Here is a 27,810-nt window from a genome sequence, read left to right as displayed (position 1 = left end):
GAGTTCTTAAACACTCTTGACAAGCAATCAAATCTTTCTACTTGAATTTTTCCCAAATTTTAGAATCTTTTCACCCATTTAGTATTAAACTCTGTTTTCATAGAAAAATATGCTTTGTTCAAATTTATATTTCATCCATTCCTTAAATACATAGAACTGGTAAAAACACGTTTAGGCACAAACATAACTGACTCTTGGCATACACACAAACCAACTGGGAGAGCCAAACCAAGCAAACACGCAGGAAGCTGTACCCTGCTAACCTCTCAGTCAGTGCGCTTTACAGAGGAATGGCCGATGCCGGTACCATCAGAAAGTGAAGTACACTAGTACATACATGTGTATTTGTGTCTGTATAAAGTTCTTCCCCAAATCTTCTAGGACCTCCCAATCGCTCTTAACATGAGGTCCATAATCCCTAACAGACTTGCAAAGCCATTTACAATCCATCCTGCAATGACTCAGAATCATCTTTTGATATTTTCTACATAAATGCCCACAACACACCACACACAGGAAGAAAACCAGAGGAGAGAAAAGGGATTTCTTTCACTATCTTGAGCGAGACTTCTTTGTGTTGCCCCTGGATGCTCCCATATTGATTTCCTCCACCAGGAACTCTACGCCCTCAGCTCTCCAACTGGCTTCCACAGACCATGAGGGCTAGTTTAGATATTACTTCCTTCAGAACACACTTCCTGACAGTCCTAGATCTGACTGGAGCCCCTCCTACGAGTTCTCGCATCACCTCATATTTCCCCTTTTCCAAATAACAGAACTCTATTCTTTACAATGGACTCGAAGTGGCCTGTATCCCCACTAGTATAACGCAAGACCAGGACAGGCCACAGGACCAAGACCCTCGTGTTCCCAGCTCTGTCTCCAACTCCCAGCCCCATGCCTAACACTGGTTGTTGAGGCTTGTTTAATCAAATCAATAAATCACTGCTAAGAGGCAAAAGTGTTGGTTAACGGAGGAAGGCCCTGAAGTCAGACTGCTCTGGTGTCTCCCACTCACAGGTTTGTGATTTACCCAGAATTCTAGGCCTCCTTCTCCTCAGCTGTATAATGAGGAATGTAATAGAGCTTCGAGGAGGGAACAAAATGAAATCATGCATAAAAATACTTAGGTTCTTGCTATAGAAATTGTTAAGTAAATGTCAGACATGGCTTCTTTTGCTAATATTAGGTATGGTCTGTTTTATTTATGTATATTTTATAATGCATGTAAAATTTCATGTTATATGTAGCTAATTCTCATTTTTCTTGGTAGTTATGTTCTATGAAGTGACTGCAAATACTAAATTTTTTAAAGATTATTATTTATTCATTTGACAGAAAGATCACAAGTAGGCAGAGAGGCAGGCAGAGAGAGAGGAGGAAGAAGGCTCCCCACCAAGCAGAGAGTCCAATGCGGGTCTCGATCCCAGGACCCCGAGATCATGACCTGAACCGAAGGCAGAGGCTTAACCCACTAAGCCACCCAGGCACCCCTGCAAATACTAAATTTACAACTGCTGAACATAGCTCCTAAGAGGAATACAGAGTTATGTTCCTATGAGTCTCTGGTCACAACATTTTCATCAACTAACTAATACGTAACTAGTTTTTTTTACCTGTGTTTCTGTTAAGGTCACCTTATTTATTACGTGTTGTTAGTTTGTTAACGTTGAGCTCACAGCCAACAATACTGTAACTCGTGCCTGAAAGAAGTTTATCTCACACATGTACTTTTTCTGTAAGGAACATCAGAGCCTTCTTGGGCTTAAGAGCATGACAGAGTACTTCGGCACTGCAGTCAGGGGCCATTTGATACAACAAAATAGCGAACAGAAAGTAAAAAACTGAAAAAAAAAAATGGCACTAAGCAGACGACTAAAAGGACGCTTCATGTGGGAGCTGAAAGCGGGGAGAGCGCACGTACATGTGTACTATCGACTGCAGCTGGGGAGGGAATGTCGTATCACCCAACTTTTCACTGCTCCACACATTTCCATGAATAACCATGAAAGCACTGATTTGGGGGTTACAAATACATTTCAGCAAAAGCCTAACTCAGAAATATGGAATCATGAATAATGAGTTACTGCATAGGTGTGTGTAATCTATATAAAATACATTTCTTTTGATGTAAGTAAGAAGGATTGGATAAAAGAAATTATAGGGAGGCCAAATAATTTGGGGGGGGGGGGGGAACAACATGAATGCTATCAAGAATTAAGAAGAAATCCACTCCTGCATTCCCAGAATCCAGGCTTGCACTAGTGCAAGGCTCGCCCCTGGGCACCGGGCCAACACCTTCAGACTCAGCTCCAGTTCAGTCCCTCTGGCCCCAAATTCCAGGCCTGCTCCAGTGCCAGACTGACCCCTATGGTCCCTGTTTCTAGGTCCACCACAGCACAAGGTCAGCACCCATGGACTCGGGCTCGAGTGGACCCAGGGTCCAGGACTGATTCCTGGACTCAGGCACCAGGCTTCCCTCCACCAACATCCACCAACATCCGCAAATCAGGCAGTGTGATACACCACATTAACAAACGCAGGGCAAAAATCATACGGTCATCTCAACAGATGCAGAAAAAGCAGTTGATGAAATTTAACACCTTTCATGATAAAAAAAAAAAAAAAACAACAAACTCTCAACAAATCAGATATTGAAGAAATATACCTCAATATGGTAGAGGCATATATGACAAGCCCACAGCTAACATCATATTCCATAGCAAAGCTGAAAGCTTTTCCTGCAAGATTAGGAACAAAACAAAGATGTCCACTCTTACTACTTTTTTTTTTTTTAAGATTTTATTTATTTATTTTACAGACAGAGATCACAAATAGGCAGAGAGGCAGGCAGAGAGAGAGGAGGAAGCAGGATCCCCACTGTGCAGAGAGCCTGATGCAGGGCTTGATCCCAGGACCCTGAGATCATGATCTGAGCAGAAGGCAGAGGCTTAACCCACTGAGCCACCTAGGTACCCCCACTCTTACCACTTTTAATAAATACAGTACTAGAAGCTCTAGCCATGGCTATTAGACAAGAAAAATTAACGAAAACTGTCTAAACCAGAGAGGAGGAGTAGAGTCATTTGCAAATGACATGGTCTTATATATAGGAAATCCCAAGGGCTCCACCAAAGCTGGTAGAACTACCAAATACATCTAGTCAAGTTGTAGGACACAAAACTAACAAACAAAATCAATTATATATCTACACACTAATAATACACTATCAAAAAAGAAATTAAGAAAACATTTCCATTTACAATAGCCTCAAAAGCAAACAAACTAACTAACTAACTCACAAACCCTTAGGAATAAATTTAACCAAGGAAGTGAAATACCTGTACACTGAGAACTGTAAAACATTGGTGAAAGACATTAAGACACAAAAATGATGGGTAGAGATCTCTTGTTCATGGATGAAAAAGTTAATATTGTTAAATGTCCATACTCCCTATAGCCATCTATAGATTCAATACAATATCTATCAAAATTCTAGTGGCATTTTTCATAGAAATAGAAAAAATAATCCTATAATTCATATGGAACCCCCAAATAATGTGAATTAGCCAAAGCAACCTTGAGAAAAAAAAAAAAACTCCTGGATTACACTACCTGATTTCAAAATACACTACAAAGCTATAGAAGTCAGAACAGCATGGTACTGGTGTAAAAACAGACATTAGACAATGGAACAGAATGAAGAGCCAGAAATGAATCCAAACATGTATAGTCAATTGATCTTTAACAAGGTGCCAAGAACACACAATGAGAAGGAGAGTTTCTTCAACAAATGCTAAGGGAAAACCAGTGAGCCACAAGCAGAATAATGAAATCAAAACCTATCTCAGTTTATAAACCAAAAATCAACTCAAAATGGGTTAAAGATGGGGCACATGTGTGACTCAGTCAATTAAGCAGCTGCCTTTAGCTCAGGTCATGATCTCAGGGTCCTGGAATCCAGTCCTGAGTTAGTCTCCCTGCTCAGTGGAAATGTGTTTCTCTGGCTCCCTCTGTCCCTCCCCACCATTCATACTCTCTTTCTCAAATAAATAAGTAAATAAAATCCAAAATGTGTTAAAGACTTAACTGTACTACCCAAACCTATAAAACTACTGGAAGGAAACATGGGGGACAATTTCTTGATATCCTTCTCGTCAGTGACTTTTTGGACATGACACCAAAACACCAGCATTAGAAGCAAAAAACTAGAGACTACATCAAACTGAGAAGCTTCTGCACAGCAAAGGAAACAATCACTAGAGTGAAGAGGAACCCATCAAATAGGAGAAAATATTTGTAAACCACACATCTTATGAAGGGTTAATGTCCAAAATACATAAGGAGTTTCAACAACTCAATAGCGAGAAAACAGACAATCCAATTTTAAAATGGGCAAATAAAATAGCCCAGAAATAGACCATACAAAAATTGTCAACCTATGACAAAGAGGGAGCCAAGAATATACACTGGAGAAAGGACAGTCTGTTTAATAAATGGTGTTGGAAAAACTGAATGACATACAAAAGAATGAAATGACTACTATTTGACACCATATACAAAAATTAACTCAAAACAGATTATGACATGAGGGGTGACGGGCTGGCTAGTTGGTGGAACATGTGACTCTTGATCTCAGGGTTGTAATTTTGAGTCCCATATCGGGTATAGAGATTAATAACAAATAAAATCTAAAGGAATGGATTGAAGATTTGAATGTAAAACTTAAAACTGTTAAATTTCTGAAACTAAACAGGTAATAAACTCCTTGACATGCACCTCCACAGTGGCAACAGAGGCAAAAATAAAGAAGTGTGAGTACATCCAACTAGAAAGCTTCTGCACAAGAAAGGAAACCATCAGCAAAATGAAAAGGCAATCTATGGAATGGGAGAAAATACTTGTAAGTAAAATATCCGATAAGGCCTTAATATCCAAAATAACTGAAGAACACACACAAGTCAATAGCAAAAAACCCAAACAATAAGATTTAAAAATGGGTAGAGGATCTGAATAGACACTTTCTAAAGAAGACACATCTTTGGCCAACAGGTACATGAAAAGAGGCTCAACATCAAAAATCATCAGGGAAACCCTCACACCAAGAAGCAACAAGTGTCGGCAGGATATGGAGAAAACAGAACCATTGTGCACTGTTGGTGGAGATGCAACTTGGTGCAGCCACTGTGGAAAACAGTGTGGAGGGTCCTAAAAACTAAAAAGTAGAACTATCCTACAATCCAACAATTCTTCTTCTAAATATTTATCCAAAGAAAATGAAAACACTAATTCAAAAAGATAACTGCACTCTTCCGTTCTGTGCAGCATTTTTTCAATAGCTGAGATACAGAAACAATGTAAGTGTTCTTCAGGGGTGAGTGGACAAAGAAAATGTGTTACACACACACACACACACACACACGCACACACACGGATACTATTTAACCTTAAGAAAGAATGAAATCTTTCTTAATATGGATGGACATTGAGGGTGTCAAGATAAATGAAATGGACAATATGGATGGACATTGAGGGTGTCAAGATAAATGAAATAAGTCAAAGAAAGAAATATCATATGAGCTCATGTATGTGTGGAATTGAATAAAAACAATCCAAGCTTACAGACACACCTCCACAGGCAGGGGTGGGGGGTGGGAGAAATGGGTGAAAAGCATCAAAGTTATAAATTCCAGTTATAAAATAAGTTGTGGGGATATGATGTACAGCATGGGGACTAGAGTGAAATACTATACGACTTATTTAAAAGTTGCTAAGAATCCTTCAAAATATATACATAGGGGGGCACCTGGGTGGCTCAGTGGATTAAAGCCTCTGCCTTCAGCTCAGGTCATGACCTCAGGGTCCTGGGATCAAGCCCTGCATCAGGGTCACTGCTTGGCAGGAAGCCTTCCCAAGAGAGAAATATTAAATATATGTAAATATTTTAACACGTAAGTCATATCAGCATTATTCAAAACCAGGACAGTCAGAAACTATAACCAAGGGGCGCCTGGTTGGCTCAGTGGGTTAAAGCCTCTGCCTTCGGCTCAGGTCATGGTCTCAGGGTCCTGGGATCGAGCCCCGCATCGGGCTCTCTGCTCAGCGGGGAGCCTGCTTCCCCCCTCTCTCCCTGCCTGCCTCTCTGTCTACTGTGATCTCTGTCTGTTAAACAAATAAATGAAAATATATATATATATGTATATATATATGCATAGTAACTATTCATGCTGACAGATGTTCCCTAGAGTTGGTGTGATGATCGTTTTGCAACATACACAAGTATTCAGTCATTATGTTGTATACCTGAAACCAACATAATGTTAAATATCAGTTATAACTTTTTTAAAAATATTTTTATTTATTTATTTGAGAGAGAGTGAGAGAGAGCATGAGAGGCGAGAAGGTCAGTGGGAGAAGCAGACTCCCCGTGAGCTGGGAGCCTGATGCGGGACTCGATCCCGGGACTCCGGGACCATGACCTGAGCCAAAGGCGGTTGCTTAACCAACTGAGCCGCCCAGGTGCCCCAGTTATAACTTATTTTAAAAGAAAAAGCAAAAGAAAGAAAGAAAGAAAGAAAGAAAGAAAGAAAGAAAGAAAGAAAGAAAGAAAGAAAGAAAGAAAGAAAGAAAGAAAGAAAGAAAGAAAGAGAAAGAAAGAAAACCAACTTGACTACAGAATCAACACAGTCCTTACCAGAATCTGAGATGACTTCTTTGCAGAAATTGACAAACTGATTCTAAAATTCACATGGAGTTGCATGGGATCCCATATAGCCAAAACAGTTTTGAAAAATAAGAATAAAGTAAGTAGATAGCCTCACTGGCATCCCAGCTGGTTACTGCTCTGTATAATGCTTAGACTTGGCCATAGCTGAAAAGACTTTGCATAAAATTAATGGGAAATGTCTTCCAGGAGCCACACCTGCAAAGCATTAGTGTACTAAACTCTGCCCCTTATGGAAATAACCAGATAATAACCTGATGTACTCCCATTTGGGGGTGGGGGGCCTGACTCCCGATGTGGCTAGTAGTATGTTGTATGGTCGATCACCAGCATCCACCGTCCTGTTGGAGAGACAAGGTGGTTTTGAATCAGACAGGTTATGTCCAAAGGGTTTGGTTTTATGGATTTCATGGATGAACTGGCACAGAAGCAAACCCTGAGGGAATGCCAGGGAACAGTGGGACTGGGGTCCAAACCAGTGCTTCTGAGTACGGCAATCAGTAAGGTGAGGCCAGTGGAATATAATCAGTTGCTCATCTATAACTACAACTGGTGTTCCCAGCAGTACCAAACTACCATGTCTAGTGGAGGCATGGCCAGAACACAGGCAACAACCTCTGTAGTTACTCCCCACAGGGCTATCCCCAGAGCAGGACACGGACGTATGAGGAAGGTGGAGGTAATGTCCCCAGTGGCCCCAGGCCAGAGCTGAGTGTGGCTGAGCCAACAGGGAGTTCATGGAGCAGTGTAAGGAATGAATGTTCACAGACAGTCTCTGTACAGTGTGTCTGCAGAGACCCCACCATGACACAGCCAGGACAAAGGATTAGCCAGAACGAATGATGTGAGGGAGAAGACGGAATCCTTTTTAAACAAGTTGTTGCAAGAACTTTTACCTTACTTACCATAATACGATTTTTGAGATGTCAATGATCAACTATTCCTTAGATTATGACTATTCCTGCAACACTGCTGTTTTCATTCGATAATGAACCATCTCATTTGCGCTTGAAAGCCAAGGGACCACCAACTAGTGAAGAGGATAGAACAAGGTTGATGTTTGTATTTTTTGGAACAAGAATTATTTATCCGGATAGGGCTACCCACACTCCTGGGGATAAAGACTATGTATGATTATTAACCAAACTGGATCGTGTGATTCAAACAGTCACTAACACTCAGGTTTAGAGGCCTTCTCAGGTGACAGGCGTTGTAAGTCATTGAGACTACAGTCACAATACCTGGGTTACAGGCCGCATGTCAAGGAGTGGGCAATTTCATCTGTGGCATTTCAGGTCACCATCCATGCACAAGCCCCCCAACCCCACTCTTGTGTTTCTCGTCCTTAATTATATAAATTCATTAAGCAAGTATACATTTATTAAAAGAGAATTCAGGAAACCAGGACTTGATGATTTGCAAAATTCTCAACTTATCTAGATTGCAAAAGATGTTAAAATTAAGGGATTCACTGTCAAGAAAATTTGCTGTACAGAGAACACAGAGACTACACAAACTTTTGCTAATATCTCAAAATTTTCCTTCAAGAGGTTAAATGTGTGACTCATCTATCTCCTCAAACATCTCAAAAGGAGCCAAAAATAGAGATGGGATTATTTAGGAAAGATCTGTGGAGTAGTGTCCGGTATGATAAAATGAATCTTCTTGACGTACATAGGAGATCCACGAGGTTCCTGCAAATTTTATATCATCAGAAGCACTGTTGGTTTGGTCTAAAAGGGATAGAGTACAATATGAAAAAGCATACTCTGCCCATAAAATGCTCCCAGTGGAAATAAGCTGATAACACTCAGCTGCAAACATGTGCTACATTTCATAGTGGAGGTGGGGGGAGGGGTTAGGACAACTCAGATGGTGGGACCATGAGCCATGGAGAATTATCCACAAATTTTGAAACTGCATGGAGTTTCCCCAGCTGGATTTTGAAGTTGCTTGGGACCTTTCTTTTTCCTTCTACATTTTTCCTATTTTTAAACCAGAATGTTTATAGTTGTTATATGTCTGCCCCACCATGGTATGTCGGGAAAAGATAACGTTGTTTCTTTGATTTCACAGACTCACATATAGAAATTGTATCCCAGGATGGATCGTCACCCTGACCTTACTCATACATAATTTAGAGGATTTAGATGACAAGATTCAGAACATTCAAAATAATGGAATTAAGGAGGACTTTGGGACTTTGAGTTGAGGCTGTAATGGTTCGACGTTTGGGGGACTTTGGCATGGGGTTAATGTATTTTGTATATGAGATTGAAGTGAATCTTTGAGGGCCAGAGGTGGACTGGGGTAGATCTAATGCAGCTCCCCCCAACCCCCCAAAAAGATGTCCATGACCTAATCCTGCATTCTGTAAATATATCACCTTTCATGGCAAAAGGTCTATATACTAATTTAAAACTATTTTATTGTCTAAGCCATGATAAAATAATGAGACTCATAATGACCAAGACTGATTAGATCTAGGAAAGGATGTGGAGTGGGTAAGGTGAAGAACTGAATTTGGAGTATTAGAGGGGAGCAGAAGAGACCATCTCTGTATGGTGGGCAAATGACCTTCTCAGGTCTGTTACTGAACCACTGCTCTACTGCAGCTGCTTTTAGGGTTCCCTTGGGAGGCTAGAGCTGTCCAGTGGGAATAAGGTGAACTTAGTTACCACTATGTCATCTCTGTTACTTGGGAAACACTGAGTACCTGTGGGAGAAAGACCCCTGAGGCTCAATTTGTGCCGGTAATTTAATACCACATGGTGGTGAAATGCTTGGGTTTGGTTTAGTATTACAGATTTAAGTTAAAGTCAACACTAGTATTACTAAGAAGTAGGAAATTCGCTATTCTTTAATAAAGTCTTCCCTCTCATTCCCTCACTAAAGTATATTGAGAGATTAAAAATCATTCATTTGTCTTCCAGTTAGGTGATAAAATCTGAAAGTGCTTATGTCACTTACAACCTCAAAAAGAATTTTAACTGCACTGTTCAAAAATGAGAAAATTTATAAGATACCAACTTTCTTGTCTCCCACAGGAAATTTACCACATATCTCACACAAGATCAAGAATCATTTGTATTACTCAGGTGGATAGCACATTCTCCAAATTAAGTACTACTAGTATATATCATCCAGTACTTTTTGTGAATAACCTTGTAGTTATTAATTAATTTTCTGAATACAAAAGTGGCTAAAAAGTAATCCCTAAAGATTCCATTTCGATACTTTAATATCTGAAAAATGGTATAGAAGAACTAAAAATTAATTACCTTAAGACAAAAAATTTTAATAACATGAAGGTAAATTGCTGTATAAAGTTCAAGTTCAAAATCTAAATGCTCCTTTTATTAAAACAACACCAATTTATGTATTTGTTACTTTTTAGGAAATAAAGCTGACAAGGGAAGTGAACCAGGGTGCAAAAGGAAATGAAACAATGTAACTCTAGGCTGTTCAGAACATTCCGAAAGTGAATAAAAGTATCACTTGGAAAGGTACTGGTATTGCACCAAGGAACATTCGGGCATCCTGACCTACCCACTGGATAGTAACAAATCTGTTTTATATAAAGGGTCACTAGGAATCTAGGCAGTCTTGCACAGCAGAAAGCACACGGGACTAGAAATTTGAATATATAAGCTTTAGGTCCCATCCAGTCAGTACGAATTTGGACAAGAAATGAACTGTGGGCATCATTACCAGTATGTAGGGGTGAGGTAAACCCTTTCTAACTTGCGGTTTTTAGCTGTTGGACCGTGATGCACATAGATGGTGTTTTTGTGATTGTCGTGTTTAGAGTTCACTGACTGAGCTTCCACAACTGTATGGTTGCTACATTTTACCAAATCTGGCAACTTTTTGGTTTCAAGTTAGTCTGTCTCCATTTTCTCTCTCCTCTCTGACTCCTTTTGTTTTACAACGCAGTTGACCAAGAGTCATGAGGCCATTTGTTTTGTAATCCACACCACTACTGCCCATTTAGTGCTTCAGTCTAGATGCATTCTATTGCTCTCTAAATTCACGAATTCTTCCTTTTCTTGGTTTACTTTTAATCCCCCTCCAATGAGTTTCTGATTTCAGGTACTGTATTTTTTTAATAACAGAATGTCTACTTGAGTCTTTTATTAATTTCCAATATCTTCTGAAATGCCCATAATTTCCATGTTTTTCTTGAGTTTTTAACATATTTATTTATAATTGTTACTTAAAGTCACACCTGCTAAATTGTTTGTGGGTCTGTTCCTATTGACTCTTTTTCTTCCCCTTCAAACTATGGGTAACATTTTCTTTTCATACACACCCACACACACGCACGACATTGTGGATGGAACGTTGCAGTCTTTCTACGAGGTCTTCCGCTCAAAGTAACTGCCTGAAGGAGCAAACGAATTACACGTGGATCCCCTTAAGTTTGTGGAATCTTGGTTTTACACTGTGTTAGAGTGGACCAGTGGCATTGTTCTTCATCCTAGGGCTAATCAGTCCACCTCGGAATGTAGTATTTATTCCCAAGGCATAGCTCCTCCAAGGTTTCTGGAAATACTGGGTGTTTCCAAACGCCGGTCACTCAAGTCTCCGTTTCTCCAATCTCATTTCTCCTACCTTAGGCAGTGGCTGAAGCACCTGCTCAGCTCTTCCAACCTTCCATCTGCTGTTTTCCTTTTGGGCCCCTTGGAGTCTCACTAGAGCAGGGTCATGGTCAGGGTCAGAAAAGGATTTGAGGACAAAACATTCCTCCCTCCCAAAATATGGCTCCTTTCTTTCCCTCAGTTTTTATCCATGATGGCAGTCCCATCATTCCAGGAAAAGGAAGGCCCTTTTCTGCTTGCATTCTATCCAGCAGCAGAAAGTAACTTCCAGGAAAGAGGCGATTTTCCTCTTTAATAAGAGTTGAATCTGCTCCAGTTTCTGCTTTTACTAACTTCAGTGTTTTCAAAAAGTTTCTTTTTTCCCTTCTTTAGTTCATCACTTACCATTTTTATCTGATAGAAGTTACTTGCCATTATTGGAAATGGAAAACCCTTTTAAATTTTAAAGTGTCTATGATTCTGTAATTTGTAACTGGTGTATTTTAACCTTAGGTTCCTTTTGCTCTTTTCGTGTTACCTTTTTTCAAATAAATAACACTCATAAAGAATTCAGACTTTCAGAGAGGCACCTCTTTGAGGTCATCCTCTTAGTCCATTATTGCTGGCTCATGTGATTAAAAAACAAAACTATGATCACAGAGGAAAATATACAAAAAACTGGCACCATATGCTCAAGTTTATTGAACAGACACAAGTGACACATTGGAAACTAAGTAGAACACTGTAGCAGTTCTCACTAACTCAATCAAGTCAGCGAATGGCAAGTTTTAGAAGACCCACCTTTTATGTCTCACCCAATGTGGGTGATCATAAGAGAAGCTAAACAAAGAAAATTACTACATTTTTGGGTAACAAATTAATTTGATATATAGTTCCAAGTCAATTTAAGGTATTTAAAGTGTTTCAAAACTAGTAGGGAAGAGGTCATGTCCAGCCTGAAATAAACTGTAGAATGGAGGAACCGGCCCAGACAGCCACGGTGGAGGCAGCCGCTGGAAGCCAGCACTCTGGATTTCATCTGGTTTTGGTAACAGTGGGCATAAGTGGGGGCCACGTGACCCCTGAGATCATGACTGGGGATGTGTTCTGCCAGGGCAGAGGGGGAATTCATGTGCTCTGAAGCACCCAGAGGGGAGCAGACTGAGTCTCCTCTCTGAGATGGTGGTCTGGGTGTAGTATGCTTCCCTCTAAACCTCCAAAGAACTGCCAAAAGCTGCCAAGGGGAGAAAAAAAAAACCCTCCAGAGAACAAAAGCCTGAAAAACTGGTTTCCTCAGAGCCCAGCCCCTTGTGAGGAAAGAGGAGGACTGAACTCTAGCAAGACTGCCTAAAAATCCATGTGGCGGACCCCTCTCCCGGAAAGCTGGCCCCCACCCCTCAAACAAACAAACAAAAACCCAAGAAGACAACCACCACTACTTCATAGATACAACTTTTATTTTTTATTTTTTTAATAGAATATGGCTTTTTAAAATTTTATTAAGTTTTTAATTTTACTTTCCAATATAGTTAACATACAATGTTATATTAGTTTCAGGTGTACAATATAGTGATATAACAATTCTATACATTACTCAACACTCATAATGATAAGTGTATTCTTTTTTATATAGTTTTTTTAAATTTATTTTTTATTTTCAGCATAACAGTATTCATTATTTTTGCACCACACCCAGTGCTCCATGCAATCTGTGCCCTCTATAATACCCACCACCTGGAACCCCGACCGCCCACCCCCCGCCCCTTCAAAACCCTCAGATTGTTTTATTTTTAATTTGTTCCCACTATTCTCATTCTTTTCAATTTTTTAATATTTTTAACCTATTTACCATCACAATGAGATGTTCAGTACAACAAATTCCATAACTTTTTAACTTGAACTTTTTTGATACATATGCCTGTGTTTTTCTTTTGCTTATCTATTTTTTAATTTTTTTTAATTTCTTAATTTTACTTTTTAAAAAATTATCATATAGAGATAAGCTTCAAGGAATCCCCTTTCCCCAATCAAGGCTACCCCTATATACAAACCAGTTTTAATCCCCCTTTAACTCAGGAAAGTTGAGTCTTTTAACAGAGATATCAAGATACATCCAAGGAGAATCAAAATAATCTTCCTCACCCACACTGAGAATTTATAACCACCCTCTCATGTTTTTCTTCTGTCAGTGTTTCTCTGTATTTGTTTTTGTTCTGGTAGTATCTACATCTTACGCTTGGGGTTCATTTTGGCTGGGTTCTTTTTTTTTCTTGTCATTTACTTTTGTAGGTGTTTTTGTTTATATACTTTATAAATTGTACCTTTGGGGCCCATTCAGGCTGGGACTGCTTATTTATTTATTCATTTATTCATTTATTTATTTATCTCATGTCTCTCTCTTTTTTTCTTTTTTCTTTTTCTTTTTTTTTTTTTTTTTTTTTTTGGTGGGGGACTCCTGATTGCTCAGAAGCATTCCCGGGTGCACTGCGCCTGCCTCATGGTTGATACATTCAGCTTCACATCCCCTCAGCCACGTCTCACCAAAATGACTAAGGGGAGGAACATCCAATAGAGGAAGAATTCAGAGACTGGGCCCTCTCCATCAAAGCTATTGGATATGGACATAAACAGTATGTCAGAAAGGGAATTCAGGCTAATAATTATCCAGATAATGGGTACATTGGAGAAAACTATTAATGACAAAATGGAATTGATTAGGGCAGAGTGAAAGCCACCAGGCATGAGGTTCACAATGCTCTCAATGAGTTCCAATCTAACCTAATTCTCTAAAAGCTAGGGTAACTGAGGCAGAAGATAGAATTAGTGATCTGGAGGACAAACTGATAGAGAAAAAGGATCAGGAGGAGGCCTGGAACAAACAGCTTAGAAGCCATGAAAACAGAATTAGGGAAATAAATGATGCCATGAAATGTTCCAACATCAGAATTATTGGAATCCCTGAGGGGGTGGAGAAAGAAAAAGTCTAGAAGATATAGTGGAACAAATTCTCCATGAAAATGTTCCCAATCCGGCGAATGGAACCAACATTTGTGTCCTAGAGGAAGAAAGGTCTCCCCCCCCAAGATTGTAGAATCTAGAAAGACCTCGAGACTCCTGATTGTGAAAATGATGAATCATAATTGTAGACAGGAGCTCCTGAAAGCAGCTAGGGAAAGAGATTCCTTACATACAGAGGAAAGCCCATTAGAATAACGTCAGACCTGTCCACAGAGACCTGGCAAGCCAGGAAGGGCTGGTAAGATGTATTCAGGCACTAAATGAGAAGAGCATGCAGCCAAGAATACTTTATCCAGCAAGACTGACATTCAAAATAGATGGAGAGATAAAGAGCTTCCAAGACCGGCAAGGCTAAAAAGACTATGCAACCACCAAGCCGACACTGCAGGAAATATTAAGGGGGGGTCCTATAAAAGAGGAAAAATCCCAAGAACAGCATTGAACAGAAATTTATGGAGACAATCTATATAAACAGAGTCTTTACAGGTAACACGATGTAAATAAAAGCGTATCTCTCAATAATCACTCTCAATGTGAATGGCCTAAATGTGCCCATAAAATGGCATAGGGCTGCAGATTGGATAAAACAATAGGACCCATCCATATGTTGTCTACAAGAGACCCATTTTGAACCTAAAGATACACCCAGACTGAAAGTGAAGGGAGAAGTATCTTTCATGCCAATGGGCCTCAAAAGAAGGCCATGGTACCTATTCTCGTATCAGATAAATTAGATTTTAATCTAAAGATTGTTGTCAGAGATACAGAAGGACACTACCTCATTCTTAAAGGGTCTATCCACCAAGAAGATCTAACAATTGTAAATATTTATGTCCCCAATATGGGAGCAGCCAACTTCATAAGACAAGTGTTAATCAAGATAGTCATATTGATATGAATATTTTAATAATAGGGGATCTTAACATGCCATTTTCAGTAACAGATCATTGAAGCAGAAAATCAGTAAAGAAACAAGAGCATTGAATGACACATTGGATCAGATGGACCTCATAGATATATACAGAACATTCCACCCTAAAACAACAGAATACTCATTCTTCTCGAGAGCACATGGAACCTTCTCCAGAACAGACCGCATACTGGGTCAAGAATCAGGATTCAACCCATACCAAAAGACTGAGATTATTCCCTGCATATTCTCAGATCACAATGCTTTGGAACTGGAGCTCAATCACAAGGAAAAGTTCAGAAAGACCTCAAACACCCGGAAGCTAAAGACCACCTTGCTTAAGAATGTTTGGATCAGCCAGGAAATCAAAGAAGAACTTAAACAATTCATGGAAACCAATGAGAATGAAGACACTTTGGTCCAAACCCTATGGGATACAGCAAAGGCGGTCCTAGGGAGGAAATACATAGCCATCCAAGCTTCCCTCAAAAAAAAAAAAAAAAATCCAGAATATACCAGCTGTCTTTACACCTTAAAGAACTGGAGAATCAACAACAAATTAAGCCAAATCCTCACAGAAGAAGGAAAATAATCAAGATTAGAGCAGAGATCAAGGAGATAGAAACTAGAGATACAGTAGAAAGCATCAATGAAACTAGAAGCTGTTTTTTTGAAAGAATCAATAAGATCAATAAACTATTGGCCAAACTAATCCAAATGAAAAGAGAAAAGACCCAAAGTAATAAAATTATGAATGAAAAGGGAGAGATCACAACTAACACCAAGGAAATAGAAACAATCATCAGAAATTATTATCAACAGTTCTATGCCAATAAGTTAAGCAACCTAGATGAAATGGATGCATTCCTGAAAACCTATAAACTTCCAAAACTGAATCATGAAGAAATTGACAACCTGAATAGAACAATATCTAGTAATGAGATTGAAGCAGTGATCAAAAACCTCCCAAAAAACAAGAGCCCAGGACCTGACGGATTCCCTGGGGAATTCTACCAAACTTTCAAAGAAGAAATAATGCCTATTCTCCTGAAGCTGTTTTAAAAAAATTGAAGCAGAAGGAAAACTTCCAGAATCTTTTTATGAAGCCAACATTATTACTCTGATCCCCAAACCCGGCAAAGACCCCACCAAAAAGGAGAATTTCAGACCAATATTCCTGATAAATATGGAGGCTAATATTCTCAAAAAGATCCTAGATAATAGGATCCAACAGCACATTAAAAAGATTATCCCCCATGACCAGGTGGGATTCATCCCTGGGATACAAGGATGGTTCAACATTCGCAAATCCATCATTGTGGTAGAACAAATCAATAAGAGAAGTGATAAGAACCACATGGTCCTCTCAATTGATGATTTGGCAAAATCCAGTATCCATTTTTGATTAAAATGCTTCAAAGTATAAGGATAGAAGGAACATTCCTCAACTTCATAAAATCTATGAAAAACACACAGCAAATATCATCCTCAATGGGAAAAAGCTGATAGCCTTCCGGTTGAGATTTGAACACAACAAGGATGCCCACTCTCACCACTCTTGTTCACTACAGTATTAGAGGTCCTAACAAAAACAATCAGACAACAAAAAGAAGTAAAATGTATTCAAATTGGCAAAGACAAAGTCGAACTCTCTCTCTTTGCAGATGACCTGATACTTTGTATGGAAAACTCAAAAGACTCCACCCCCAAACTAGTAGAACTCATACAGCAATTCAGTCATGTGACAGGATACAAAATCAATGTACAAATAAATTGATTTCTTATATACTAACAATGAAAATACAGAAAGGGAAATCAGAGAATTGATTCCATTTACTATAGCACCAAGAACCATAAGATACCTGGGAATAAACCTAACCAAAGAGGTAAAGGATCTGAACTTGAGGAACTACAGAGCACTCATGAAAAATTTAAGAAGACAAAAAAAAGATGAAAGATAATTCCATGCTCATGGATCAAGAGAATAAACATTGTTAAAATGTCTATACTGTCTAGAGCAATCTATACTTTCAAATCATTCCAATCAAATTTTCACCGGCGGGGCACCTGGGTGGCTCAGTGGGTTGAGCCTCTGCCTTCGGCTCGGGTCATGATCCCAGGGTCCTGGGATCGAGCCCCACATCGGGCTCTCTGCTCTGCAGGGAGACTGCTTCCTCCTCTCTCTCTGCTTGCCTCTCTGCCTACTTGTGATCTCTGTCAGATAAATTAAAAAAAAAAATCTTAAAAAAAATTTTTTTTTCACCAGCATTTTTCAAAGAGCTGGAGCAAACAATCCTAAAATTTGTATGGAATCAGAAGAGACTCCAAATTGCTAAGGATGTTGAAAAAGAAAAACAAAACTGGAGGCATCACATTGCTTGATTTCAAGGTTTACTACAAAGCTGTGATCATCAAGAGAACATGGTACTGGCTCAAAAACAGACACACAGACCAGTGGAACAGAGTAGAGAGCCCATATATGGACCCTCAACTCTATGGTCAAATAATCTTCAACAAAGCAGGAAAAAATATAAAGTGGAAAAAAGTCTCTTCAAAAAATGGTGCTGGGAAAATTGGACAGCTGTGTGTTGAAGAATGAGACCTGACCATTCTCTTACACCGTACACAAAGATAAACTTGAAATGGATGAAAGACCTCAATGTGAGGCAGGAATCCATCAGAATCCTAGAGGAGAACATAGGCAGTAACCACTTCAGTGTCAGCCACAGCAACTTCTTTCAAGACATGTCTCCAAAGGCAAAGGAAACGAAAACAAAAATGAACTTCTGGGACTTCATCAAGATCAAAAGCTTCTGCACAGCAAAGGAAACAGTCAACAAAACTAAGAGGCAACCCACAGAATGGGAGAAGATATTCACACATGACAATGCAGACAAAGGGCTGATATACAGGATCTATTAAGAACTCCTCAAACTCAGTGTACTTGGGTGGTTCAGTGGGTTAAGCCTCTGCCTTTGGCTCAGGTCATGACCTCAGGACCCTGGGATCAAGCCCTGAATTGGGCTCTCTGCTCACGAGGAAGCCTGCTTCCCCTTCTCTCTCTCTCTCTGTCTCTCTCTCTGCCTGCTGCTCTACCTCCTTGTGATCTCTGTCTCTCTGTCAAATAAATAAATACAATCTTAAAGAACTCTGCAAACTCAACACATGCAAAACTGATAATCATTTTAAAAAGTGAGCAGAAGACATGAACAGACACTTCTCCAAAGACATACAAATGGCTAGCAGACACATGAAAAAATGTTGATCTTAATTAGCCATCAGGGAGATCCAAATCAAAACCACTTTGGGATACCACCTTACACCAGTTAGAATGGCCAAAATCAACAAGTGTTGGAGAGAATGTGGAGAAAGGGGAACCCTCTTACACTGTTCTTGGGAATGCAAGTTGGTGCAGCCACTTTGTAAAACAGTGTGGAGATTCCTTAAGAATTTAAAAATAGAGCTTCCCTATGACCCTGCAATTGCACTACTGGGTATTTACCCCAAAGATACAGATGTCGTGAAAAGAAGGGCCATCTGTACCCCAATGTTCATAGCAGCAATGGCTAAAGTCACCAGACTATGGAAAGAACTAAGATGCCCTTCAACAGACAAATGGAGAAGGAAGATGTGGTCCATATACACTATGGAGTATGATGCTTTCATCAGAAAGGATGAATACCCAACTTTTGTAGCAACATGGACGGGGCTGGAGGAGATTATGCTGAGTGAAATAAGTCAATCGGAGATAGTCAATTATCATATGGTTTCACTTATTTGTGGAGCATGAGGAATAACACGGAAGACATGGGGTGTTAGAGAGGAGAAGGGAGTTGGGGTAAATTGGAAGGGGAGGTGAATCGTGAGAGACTGTGGACTCTGAAAAACAATATAAGGGTTTTGAAGGGGCAGGGGGGTGGGAGGTTAGGTGAGACTGGTGGTGGGTATTATAGAGGGCACATATTACATGGAGCACTGGGTGTGGTGCATAAACAATGAATTCTGGAACAGTGAAAAGAAATTAAAAAAAAATAAATTTTTTTAAAAATGTACAATGTATCTTTTAGGAGTAAATAACTGCATTTGTATAGCAGAATCCCTCCTTCCTACTAACCAAATTTTATTAAGTTTAAATCTCTGTTTACTAGGTTTACTAAACTAACAATGACTCTGAAAATTATCTAGGTTTGGTTACATTGTTATATTGCACTTGAGAACAATGACAACAAAAATCAAGGATTTGTTACCTCTCCCAAGAAGCTAATTACAGATCAGAAATTACAATGAAATACAAGCATATATGCCTGGGGTTCATTGTTCAAACTAGCATATCAACAAATTAAAAGAGCTAGTCTCCAAAACACTGAGTATTGAGTTATTTTATTTGTCATTTTTGATCCTATATTCAATTTCTGAAATTTACATTTTTTATTTGCCAAACTACCACATATACAAACTATCCAAGAGAACATACAAAGTGACATTAAGATAGGCGATGGTCATATACATGCATTTCAAAAATTCAAATTCTTCTTCTTCTCCAAGGTTGGCACTGTGTTTTGCAACAGGAAGTGTCTATCAATTTACACTTTGTTTGCCTTATAAAAAGCAGCTGATCTATTATATACTGTACTTTTGCCACTTAAATCTCTCTTGAACGATCACAGGTCTTTCACGGCCCTCTTAAGGAAGTCAGTATAAATACAGTCTCTTTTACTGATACTTTATCTTTCTCATTATATGAAGTATTGATGAGAATTTACTGTGAATAGTAGTTTCTAAACACAGGTAAAATTGTGGCACTGAAGTTTTAATTGTTTTATACTTTAGAATTATGAAGACCTATATCATAATAATAACCATCATCATAATAAAATAATAATAATAATTCATCACAAGAGAATGGTAAAGGAGGAAGAAAAGAAAGAATATTCCTCACACAAATGTTTCTCAAAATATCAATTCTGAAATAAATGTTTATAAGAAATCGACAACAGAATCATAGTTCTTACTAATTTTAAATGCTTTAAGTACCCTGTATCTCACTCATGTTTCTTAAAACTGATCAGATTATTAAAATTCTACACTCAAAATGGATTTTAATTTTCAATAAATCATAAACACAGTAGTATTTAAAATGTTTGAAAATCAAAAGTTTTCATAGAACTATTGTCTGATAAATTTAACCAAATACATTCACATGCTGCTTCAGGGTAAAAAGAATCCCAATATTTTCCCAAACATTTTCCTCAAAGAATAAGCTTCCAAATCATTCTTCTATCACACCTTGTAGAGATATGCATTTTCATTTTTTGAAGGAAAATACTACTGCTTAAAAGTACATTTCATAAAAGGGAACTTAAAACATCATGCTTCCAGTAACAACAATAACCTTCAGTCTCCCATACAAGATTACACCTTGAGATAGAAGCCATAAAAGGAACAGAATATGCAAAAGCAAACAGTTACATTTTTCTAAGAGAGTGAATTTCTATCCAACACATACTTTCAGGGAAGACACTATTAGGTGAGAAAACAAGTGTATAAGTTGTTAACTTAGTTGACTGTTTGGTGGCAGACCCTAGGATAAAAGCATTTTTTTCTTAAAAAACTTTAGACTTACTGGTAGTAAAAATACTTATTGCATATGACTAAGATCATTTAAGCTACTAATAAAATCTAACCTACAAACCTATTAATTGTGAGATTCATTAAAGTGAAAAACAGGGTCTTGTCATGTTCTAACATATATAACTCACATTCCTCTGCTTTATGAATACATTCTAGCTTAGCCACTTGTGTAAGGAATTAGAACACAAGACATGGCAGGTAAATTTCAATTATTTTTAAAACAGAAAAATATTCAGTTATTTGAGGGAAATATTTATCATTGCCTAATGAGGACAGCAGTTAAAAACCTACTAAACTCTCTTAAAATATTAAAAAAAAAACTACTAAACTCTCAATTTCTAAAGCATAACATGCTATAATTGCACAAAAATAGGTATAATTAGGAGTCATTCCCACACCTTGAGGAACTGTGAATAAATCACATATTCCTCTAGAAGAATCATCACCCCGAAGGCATATAAAACTATAATGTGCCACCTTGCAGTTTTTTATATAAAAATCCTAAAAAGGTAATTTATGTTAATAAAACTACAAAAGTTTTAAAAGGCTCCCAATAACTTGAATTGCTTATAAAAGTAACTTCTGTAGTTATTTTGGTAGCTGAGACTGGTTTTACACATGCTACCTGTGGAAACTAAGGTAATATCCCTGTGAGTAGCGTCATGCTATTTCTGGAAGGAAATCAGCAAGCCACGTTCAGAATTTCAGTTCCAAGCTTTCTTGTGGGGGTGGAAGGGTGGATGCAGGTTCCTGTAATTTGCAAAGATTCCTCTTGACCTTAGTTCAGTAAGATTTTAGAAATATAAGGAAGAACACATATATAGGAAGAAAATAAATTAATTACAACTAAAAATTCTTGCTCTAAGAGCATACTAAAAATAAGCAAGTTTATCAAAGAAATACAGTCTTTTAATTTTAATTTCTTTTCTTTCTTTCCTTTTTTTTTTTTTTTTTTTCTTTTTTTTTTTTTTTTTTTTGTTTTTTTTTTTTTTTTTTTGACAGACAGAGGGCGCAAGTAGGCAGGCAGAGAGAGGAAGGGAAGCAGTATCTGCTGAGCAGACAGCCCGACGCGGGGCTTGATCCCAAGACCCTGGATCACGACCTGAGCTGAAGGCAGAGGCTTTAACCCACTGAGCCACTCAGGCGCCCCCTAAATTCTTTTTTTTTTTTTTTTTTTTGTATTTTAAATAGTCAGACTAATACAGTGGAATACATGTACTCTGGAAATGATTCCCAACTGCGTGTGGCTTTTAGCATCATATGATGAGAGGAAATTAAACTATTACACAAAAGAGGCATTTCTGATCATAGAGTTTTTAGTATAGGGTGGCTTTTAGTATTTGAAATAGAACCTAAATATACAAATTAAAATGTAAGGAAATGGATTGTGGATTAAACAAAAATTAACATGTAATAGCATGTTAAAGAAAAAAAAATCTACCTTTAATAATTCTGGGGTGAGCGAGTAAAATAATATTTAATTGGTTACAAGCCTATCAGGTAACTTCTACAATTGTTAAGGTATCATTATTTAAAATAAAATTTAAAAATATCTTTGGCATTGAACTGAGTACATTTATTCCATTTCCCCAAGTCAATGACTTACTGATGTAGAGTTGAAGATACCCTCACTTGTAAAGTTTTTTAAAAATTTTTTTAAGATTTTATTTATTTATTTGAGAGAGAGAATGCACACAAGCAGGGAGGGCAGAGGGAGAGGCAGGCTCCCTACTGAGCAGGGACCCTGAGTGGGACTCGATCCCAGGACCCTGAGATCATGACCTGAGCTGAAGGCGTGAGCCTTAAGGAGTCACCCAGGCGCCCTAATTGGAAGGTTCTTATAAGGAAATTCAATGATGTTAAAAGAAGCAGATGACTTCAGAGAGTATGAACGATTCTGGTTTTCTTTCTGTACAGAAATAACAATGAAATGATTTCTGAGGTGAGGCCTTTTTCACATCTTGGAGAAAACGGATAGACTGGTGAATGCTGTTATCTGTCTACTTACATTCATGAAGGTCTCAGTCCACAGCAGGGACTTTACATACAGGATGGCAGTCTTTCCGCTGTCTAGTTGTCCAACCTGGAAGGCAATCTTCAGGCACTCAGCAATTCCACAACCCTGCTGAAACAAATTCTTTACTTAAAAGAAAAGTACTTGTTGTTTTATGTGAGGGCTGAAGAGATGATCCAGATTCTCTTGCCTTATAAGAATCCTGTTTAAAATGATAGGCTAATAGTGGAGTTATGAATGCTTTTTCTTAAAAGGGGTCAGTTTTAGGGGCATCTGGGTGGCTTAGTCAGTTAGGCGTCTGACTCGACCTCAGCTCAGGTCTTCATCTCAGGGTTGTGAGGTCAAGTCCCGTGTTGGGCTCCACACTGGGCATGAAGTCTACTTTAAAAAAAATAATAAAATAGAAATAAAGGGGTTGATTTTAATGTGATTTGTTGTATAAGGATAAGATCTATAATATTAAAAGATGTATTTTTATGGCCAGAAACCAACGTTCTTCTAGAAAACTCTAAGATTTTAGAAGTCAACATTCTTCTACAAATTAATATTCTTAAGTAAACCCAGAGCGTGATGATTATAGTAAGACATAAAAATCAGATCCTACTATGCCTATGGAAAAGAAAAAGAAGCAGAACGAATCTTGAACACCTGTGCCATGTCAGACCCGTAAAAATCAAATGGCTGATGGTGCCGTGCTGAATTTGCTACATTTGGTGTTTTTATCAATAATTGGAAGGCAACTGAATAGGAAATAATGACCACCTTGCATGTGCTGGTCAAACTGCATTAGACCTGCCACATTCATAGTTACAACAATGCTACCCAGTAAGTAGCACTTCTAGTTGATGACAAGGAATAACCAAGTTTCCCTGACCCATGCAAGGGCATCTATGAAGAACTGGTAACTAATATCACACTTAATGGTGAAAGAAAAATGCTTTTCCCCTAAGATCAGAAATGAGACAACAGTGCCCACTCATGACACTTTTGTTCAAATTGTCCAGAAGGCCCTAGCTAGTATGATTAAGCAAGAAAAAAATGAAATAAAAGGTACCCAAATTGGAAAGGAAGAAGAAAAACTATCTGTTCATGGAAGACAGGATTTTATGTACAGAAACACTAAATAATCCACAATAAAACTATTAGAGCTAATAAACAAGTATGGGGAAGGTACAGAATGCGAGACTGATTTCTATATACCAATAATGAAAATTCTGAAGATGAAATTAAGAAAACAATTCTATTTAAAAGAGCATCCCAGTGGCGCCTGGGTGGCTCAGTGGGTTAAGCCGCTGCCTTCAACTCGGGTCATGATCTCAGGGTCCTGGGATCGAGTCCCGCATCGGGCTCTCTGCTCAGCAGGGAGCCTGTTTCCCTCTCTCTCTGCCTGCCTCTCTGTCTACTTGTGATTTCTCTCTGTCAAATAAATAAATAAAATCTTTAAAAAAATAAAAAAATAAAAGAGCATCCCAAAAGAACAAAATACATGGAAGTAATTTAACCAAGAAAGTGCAAGACTTGCATACACTTACAAGTACAAAATATTTTTTAAAGAAACTGAGGGAGACCTAAATAAATGAAAAGATATCTCATGTTCAAGAATTGAAAAACTTACTGTCATTAAGATGACAACACTCCTAAATTCTTGCAGATCCAGGAAAACTGCTGCTAAAATTCCAACTACATCTCCTGTAGAAATGATCAAGCTGATCCTAAAATTCATATGGAATTGTAAAGAGCCTCACATAGCTAAAGCAATCTTGAAAAAGAAGAAAGTGTTCGAGTACTCACTTCTCAATTTCAAAACTTATTGCAGAGCTATAATAATCAAAACAATTTGGTACTTGCCTAAAGATACATGTATAGATCAAAATAAGACTCAAAAATATAAAATTTAGAAAACAAAAAATCTTAGGCATAAATGTTCAGGATCTCAGGTTAGGCAATGGTTTCCTAACTACAGCAGCAAAAGCAGAAGTAACAAAAGAAGAAAAAAATTTGACAAATCTGAAAGTCTTCAAATTAGAAAACTTTTTTGCATCAAAGGGATACTATCAAGAAAGTGAAAAGACAATTTACTCTGAAAAGGGAAGTGTCCAGAATACATAAAGAACTTATGACTTAACAACAAAGGCAAACACCCCAATTTAAAAATGGACAAAATGCGGTACCTGGGTGGCTCAGTTGGTTGAGTAACTGACTCTTCGTTTCAGCTCAGGTCATGATCTCGGGGTCACGGCATGGAGCCCAACACAGGGCTCCATGCTCAGTGTCAAGTCAGTCTGCTTGGGATTCTTTTTCCCCTCTCCCACTGCTCTTCCCTCTGCTCCTTAAAATAAATAAATTTAAATAAACAAACAAAAATGGGCAGAGGATTTGAAAAAACATTTCTCAAAAGAAGAACAATAACTCAAAAGATGCTCAACATCTTAGTCATCAAGGAAGTACAAATAAAGCCACAATGAGATATCACTTCACACTGACAAGGATGACCATAAAGTAAAGTAAAAAGAATTTTTTAAGGGAAGCGCTAGTGATGGCAAAGATGGACAAATTGAATTGCTGGTTGAGAATAAAAAAGTTGCAACCACTTTGGAAAAGTTTGGTAGTTTCTCAAAAGTTAAACAGAGTTCTACAGAGAACTACTCCTAGGTTTATTTCCAAGAGAACTGGAAACATGTCCCTGCAAAAACTTGTCTGTGATGCTCATAATGGCACTATTCAAAGTAAACAAAAAGTAGAAACAAACTTAATATTCGTCAACGAATGAATAGACAAAATGTCATATATCCACAGAATGGAGTATTATTCAGCCACAGAGAATGACTGAAGTACTACTATATGCTATAACATGGTGAACCTTAAAACCATTAAACTGATCAAAGAAGCCAAACACAAAAGCCCATGTATCATGCGATTTCATTTATATGAGGTGTCCAGAACAGACAGATCCTTAGAGACAGAAAGCAGACGGGGGGTTGCTGGGACGGGCGACAGTTCTGGAGGATTGGGTAGTGACTCTGTATTTCTCTTTGAAGCAATGAGAATGTTCTGGAATTAGATAATGATGGTGGCTGCATGATGTCATGAATATACTAAAAATCAATCAATCGCATACTTCAAATTCGTTAGAATGGTGAATTTTACATCATGCAAGTTTTATCTCAATTTTTTTTTAAATGTAGTTGTGTAGGAGGGTAATGTACAGGATCAGAAGTGGGGTGGAAGTTAAAAGTGATTTCTATTTCACATGGCTGGTGAGGGAAGTCCTGTCATAATCTTCCAGTTAAGGACACTGGAAGGAGACGGGAAGATAAGCCCCAGGTTTTTCTGGAGAAAGAGCATCCCCTCTAAAGAGCATTCCAGGCAGATTGGAGAAAATTTTTCAAAGCCTGGTTGTAGAAACATGTTTGGGCACGTCTGTTCAAGGAAAAACCAAGGTGGCCAAGACATGAATAGTGAGGCAGGAGAGGAAACGCAGTTGGCACGTTCTGAAGGCCTAGATCTTGTTGGGCTGAAAGGCTTCCTCTCTGATTTAGTTGGGAAGGCACTGAACACGATTAACAGGCTCTCTTCTCCATTTAAAAAGATCACTATGGCTCCTGTTGGGCAAGTAAACTGTGGTCTGGGGGAGACAAGTATGGAGTCCAGCTAGAAGTCTGGCAATAATCCAAGTAAGAGAGGCAGGCCTTGGTGAGGCCGTAACAGGGGTCTCGCTGCTGGGCCGGGCCCAGGTTCAGGGCAATGGGAAAGTAGATGTTGACAGCGCTGGCTAGTATATAGGATGTGAAGTTTGAGAGAAAAAGAGGAGTCAACCACAATTCCTAGATTCTGGACAATGCCTTACTCAAACGTGGAACACTGCAGGAAGAACAGAGTTGGGAAAACTCAGCGGTACGTTCTTGGGAAAAAATTTAAGATTGCTATTAAATATTTAAGAGGAGTTCCAGCAGGCCGTCAGATACTGGAGTCTGGCGTTCAATGCCAGGATCCGGCTGGGCACGTAAACTGAAGTCATGCACACAGAGATGGTGTTTGCAGCCCTGAGAGTGAACAGCACTGTCTGACGGTAGCTTCCCACAACATCAGTATGAGGTTTGAGATGATGAGAAATCATCAGTGCAGGGGTACCTCTGCCTCCCGAGGTAGGAGCCACAGGTGGCTACTTGAAATGTGTCTGGTGTCCGTGGATTGGATAGCACAGATCTAATGGATGAATGTGTTGGAGCAGTAAGGGATCTGAGTCGTGGGCCCTGGAACACTCTTTAGAATGAAAGGTCTGGAGGTGAAGAGTAAGAAGGAGCGAGTGGTGACGGGGGAGGGCCACGAGAGCCGGGTCTCGGACGTGAGCGAGGAGTGGTGCCACAAGGGACCGACAGTGCCAGACGTCACCGAGAGTTGAGGGTGACGCAAACTAAGACCTACGGAATGTGGTGATGTGAGCGTAAGGTGCTTACGAATGAATACAAACACTGTCCTGGATTCCCCACTAGCGGATGGTTAGCAGATTGATTAAATTTCAAAAACTTAAATGATAAGCCATTTTATAACATTATATAATATATATATAACATAACATTTTATAACATAATGCTAATTATTCTTGTAATATATTTTTGTTGTGGCCTCCTGGGTTTTTCTCCCAATATTGCACTAAAGCCTCCAAGATTAGGATGAGGTCAAGAAAGAGGTCAGTTAGAGTACAGCCAGAAAAATAAATTGGAATACAAAATACTTTTGTTGGCAATCTACAAAGATAGATCATTTGCAGAAAATCTGGCATTAATTTGACTAGGAACAAGGACAGTAAGTGGAGTGAATAGTGTAAAAATATATGTGGTTCTTCCAAGCACAGCTGTCGCTATTTTTGAAATGTTCTCTGGCATCAGTTCTATAATCACATATTTTTAATGTCTAACGTGCTTGTTGTTGA

The 27,810-nt window shown here is 38.6% G+C and overlaps 1 pseudogene; it reads left to right on the top strand.

Annotated features, from left to right (window-relative positions):
- Positions 1 to 290: 290 nt before the first annotated feature.
- On the top strand, positions 291 to 27,279 carry LOC132013363 (tRNA selenocysteine 1-associated protein 1-like; annotated as a pseudogene).
- Positions 27,280 to 27,810: the final 531 nt, after the last annotated feature.

Source organism: Mustela nigripes, chromosome 3 (genome assembly GCF_022355385.1).
Source record: "Mustela nigripes isolate SB6536 chromosome 3, MUSNIG.SB6536, whole genome shotgun sequence".
NCBI classification, from domain to species: domain Eukaryota; kingdom Metazoa; phylum Chordata; class Mammalia; order Carnivora; family Mustelidae; genus Mustela; species Mustela nigripes.
Note: the sequence above shows the minus strand (reverse complement) of the source record. Positions and strands in the feature narration are given on the sequence as shown.